The following is a 4,931-nucleotide window of genomic DNA, read 5'->3' on the forward strand; positions in this document are numbered from 1 at the left end:
GGGTGAGGGTGGAGGGCTGTGGGGTAGGGTGTGTGAAGGAGTGGGTGAGGGCTGGACTGGAGGGTGTGTGAGGGAGTAGGTGCGTGGGTGTTTGAGGAGGTGTGTGAGGGAGCATGTGAGGGGGTATATGAGCAGTAATGTGAGGGGGTGAGTGGAGGGATTGCTTTGCCTGGCCGAGGGAGGTCATGAGCAGGCCCCGTCAGGCAGCCTGCTACTTCCTGTGATAGTTCCGCAATGTTTTGTTTGTTCGCTCGAATCTCAACAATGTTCAGCCGCTAACATTTCACTTTTGTTCAGAAATAGCAACTCACAGCCTGTTAGGATCTAGATTTAGGCAATGAATTGATTTTCACTTGTTAGCATAAGATGGATAAGGAAGCCTGTGCAGCGTTGAATTAATTATTACAAATTATTATATACATGAAGTTATCTGAGTAAAATGCATATTAAACCCACTCTGTTCTTCTGATTCATTCATTCTGCCTGATCCCCTGGCTCTGTTCATTCAGTTCATGTTTTGCAGAGCTCTCTGCTGTGAGCCTCACTGACTAACCAGACCTCCCAGATTGACATCCAAATCATTTGTCTATGCAGTCCATACAGAGCTACTCAAAGGTTTTGGAGTAGATCTGTAGCTTGGGTTGTAGGTGTTGAGGTTGGTTGCCTTGCCGAGCTGGTTTGTTGTTCCGCAGACGTTTCGTTACCGTGCTTGGTAACATCCTCAGTGCAGCCTCCGATGAAGCGTCGGTGTGCTTTCCCACCTGGTTTTTAAACTCTGGGGTCCGTTGAGATGGATTGCCTCACTTCCGGGTTTCCTCCGTAGTGGAATGTTTTCGGGGTCGAGTTCAATGTGTTTATTAATAGCATGCTTCGTGGAGTGCCATGCGTCCAGGAATTCTCGTGCTTGTCTCTGCCTAGCCTGTCCCAGGGTCTTGGTGTTGTCCCAGTCGAAGTCGTGGTTCTCCTTGTCCATGTGGATTGAGGTGAGTGAGTATTGGTCGTGTCTTTTTGTAGCCAGTTGGTGTTCATGTACTCTTGTTGTTAGTTTCCTTCCTGTTTGTCCGATGTGGTGTTTCTCGCAGTCTCTGCAGGGGATCTTGTAGACGACATTGGTCCTGTCCATGGCGGGGAGTGGGTCTTTAGTTCGGGTGAGCACTTGTCGTAGGGTTGATGTGGGCTTGTGTGCCACTCTGATGCCCAGCGGTCGTAGAAGTCTTGTGGTGAGTTCTGCCCCACTGCAGCAACATAGAACTACGCCAAGAGGAGGAGGAATACCTCTTCTAAGCGTTCAAGGATAATGGATATCCAAAGAACTGGGTCAGGAGATGCCTACGGGAACAGCATCAGAAAGATTGTACACGCCCCAACACACTCATCACACTGCCCTACATCAGGAACACGTCAGAACTCACCACAAGACTTCTACGACCGCTGGGCATCAGAGTGGCACACAAGCCCACATCAACCCTACGACAAGTGCTCACCCGAACTAAAGACCCACTCCCCGCCATGGACAGGACCAATGTCATCTACAAGATCCCCTGCAGAGACTGCGAGAAACACTACATCAGACAAACAGGAAGGAAACTAACAACAAGAGTACATGAACACCAACTGGCTACAAAAAGACACGACCAATACTCACTCACCTCAATCCACATGGACAAGGAGAACTACGACTTCGACTGGGACAACACCAAGATCCTGGGACAGGCTAGGCACAGGCAAGCACAAGAATTCCTGGAAGCATGGCACTCCACGAAGCATGCTATTAATAAACACATTGAACTCAACCCCATATACATTCCACTATGGAGGAATCCCGGAAGTGAGGCAATCCATCGCAATGGACCCCAGAGTTTAAAAACCAGGCGGGAAAACACACCGATGCTTCATCAGAGGCTGCACTGAGGATGTTACCAAGCACGGTAACGAAACGTCTGCGAAACAACAAAACAGCTCGGCAAGCCAACCAACCTCAAGAGCTACTCAAAATCCTATGGGGCTAAAGTTTTACTGGACAAAAAAAGCAGTTATAGACAGCTAACAAAGTAAGAGACAGCATAAACTCAAAAGGAAAAGCAGATCAGAAGTCAAAAACAAAAACACCGATCCTGTGAACAGAAATGAGGATGAGTGTGGGGTGATAAAACACGTAGTAACAGCTGTAAGAAAGGGAATGGAAATAAACTTACAAGACATATATTGAAACTATAAGATTTTCATAATTAAGAGGATGGTGGTCAGAAACAATGCAGTTACTGATAACAGCGCTGAAACAGAGAAAATAGGAGCAGGAGTCGTCTATTCAGCCTTTCAAGCCCTCCTCTTCCATTCATCACTGATCATCCATTTCAGGCTAGAAACAAAAACTTGAAGCAGGAGTAGGCCACTCAGCGGCTTGTATAATGGAAATATGGAAATGGCAGACACAGCAAATAATTACTTTGCATCAATGTTTACCAGACATACAAATATTGAATCAGAGATAGTAGGAACTGCAGATGCTGGAGAATCCGAGACAACAAGGTGCAGGGCTGGACGAACACAGCAGGCCAAGCAGCACCATAGGAGCAGAAAGGCTGACATTTTGGGCCTAGACCCTTCAGCAGAAAAGGGGGAGGGGAATGGGGTTCTGAAATAAATAGGGAGAGAGTGGGAGGCGGATAGAAGATGGATAGAGGAGAGGAAACAAACAGGTTGAAGAGGCGGGGATGGGGCCAGTAAAGGTAAGTGTAGGTGGGGAGTTAGGGAGGGGACAGGTCATGGGGGCGGGATGAGGTTAGGAGGTAGGAGATGGGGGTGCGGCTTGAGGTGGGAGGAGGGGACAGGTGGGAGGAAGAACAGGTTAGGGAGGCGGGGACGAGCTGGACTGGTTTTGGGATGCAGTAGGGGGAGGGGAGATTTTGAAGCTTGTGAAATCCACATTGATACCATTGGGCTGCAGGGTTCCCAAGCGGAATATGAGTTGCTGTTCCTGCAACCTTCGGGTGGCATCGTTATGGCACTGCAGGAGGCCCAGGATGGACATGTCATCGGAGGAATGGGAGGGGGAGTTGAAATGGTTCGCGACTGGGAGGTGCAGTTGTTTATTGCAAACCGAGCGTAGGTGTTCTGCAAAGCGGTCCCCGAGCCTCCGCTTGGTTTCCCCGATGTAGAGGTAGCCACACCGGGTACAGCGGATGCAGTATACCACATTGGCAGATGTGCAGGTGAACATCTGCTTGATGTGGAAAGTCTTCGCGGGGCCTGGGATGGGGGTGAAGGAGGAGGTATGGGGGCAGGCGTAGGACTTCCTGCGGTTGCAGGGAAAAGTGCCGGGTGTGGTGGAGCTGGAGGGGAGTGTGGAGCAGACAAGGGAGTCACGGAGAGAGTGGTCCCTCCGGAAAGCAGATAAGGGTGGGGAGGGAAAGATGTCTTTGGTGGTGGGATCGGATTGCAGATGGCGGAAGTTTTGGAGGATGATGCGTTGGATCCGGAGGTTGGTGGGGTGGTACGTGAGGACGAGGGGGATTCTTTTTTGGTTCTTATTGCGGGGACGGGGTGTAAGGGATGAGGTGCGGGAGATGTGGGAGACACGGTTGAGGGCGTTCTCGACCACTGAGTGGGGGGAAGTTACGGTCCTTGAAAAACGAGGACAACTGAGATGTACGGGAGTGGAATGCCTCATCCTGGGAGCAGATGCGGCGGAGGCGAAGGAATTGGGAATAGGGGATAGCATTTTTGCAGGAAGGTGGGTGGGAGGAGGAGTATTCTAGGTAGCTGTGGGAGTCGGTGGGCTTGAAATGAATATCGGTTTCTAGGTGGTTGCCCGATATGGAGACAGAGAGGTCCAGGAAGGGGAGAGAGGTGTTAGAGATGGTCCAGGTAAACTTAAGGTTGGGGTGGAAGGTGTTAGTGAAGTGGATGAACTGTTCGAGCTCCTCGTCGGAGCACGAGGCGGCACCGATACAGTCATCAATGTAACAGAGGAAGAGGTGGGGTTTAGGGCCGGTGTAGGTACGGAAGAGGGATTGTTCCACGTAACCTACAAAGAGGCGGGCGTAGCTTGGGCCCATGCGGATACCCATGGCTACCCCCTTTGTCTGTAGGAAGTGGGAGGAATTGAAAGAGAAGTTGTTGAGGGTGAGGACGAGTTCGGCTAAGCGGATGAGGGTGTCAGTGGAGGGGGACTGGTCGGGCCTGCGGGACAGGAAGAAGCGGAGGGCCTTTAGGCCATCTGCATGGGGAATGCAGGTGTAGAGGGACTGGACGTCCATGGTAAAGATGAGGTGTTGGGGACCGGGGAATTGGAAGTTCTGGAGGAGGTGGAGGGCGTGGGTGGTGTCACGGACATAGGTAGGGAGTTGCTGGACCAAGGGGGAGAAAATGGAGTCCAGATATTTGGAGATCAGTTCGGTGGGGCAGGAGCAGGCGGAGACAATGGGTCGACCAGGGCATTCAGGTTTGTGGATTTTGGGAAGGAGATAGAAGCGGGCAGTGCGAGGTTGGGGAACGATGAGGTTGGAGGCTGAGGGTGGGAGGTCACCTGAGGTGATGAGGTTGTGGATGGTTTGGGAGATGATGGTTTGGTGCTCGGGGGTGGGGTCATGATCAAGGGGGCGGGAGGAGGAGGTGTCGGAGAGTTGGCGTCTGGCCTCAGCGATGTAGAGGTCAGTGCGCCATGCTACAACTGCACCTCCCTTGTCTGCGGGTTTTATGGTGAGGTTGGGATTGGAGCGGAGGGAGCGGAGAGCTGCACGTTCTGCGGGGAGAGGTTGGAGTGGGTGAGAGGGGTGGAGAGGTTGAGGCGATTGATGTCTCGACGGCAGTTGGAGATGAAGAGGTCGAGGGAGGGTAGGAGGTCTTGGGGTGGTGTCCAGGAGGAGGGGGTGTGTTGGAAGCGGGAGAAGGGGTCAGTAGAGGGAAGGTTAGGCTCACCGTTAAAGAAG

The sequence above is a fragment of the Rhincodon typus genome, chromosome 15 (genome assembly GCF_021869965.1).
Source record: "Rhincodon typus isolate 14 chromosome 15, sRhiTyp1.1, whole genome shotgun sequence".
Taxonomy (NCBI): domain Eukaryota; kingdom Metazoa; phylum Chordata; class Chondrichthyes; order Orectolobiformes; family Rhincodontidae; genus Rhincodon; species Rhincodon typus.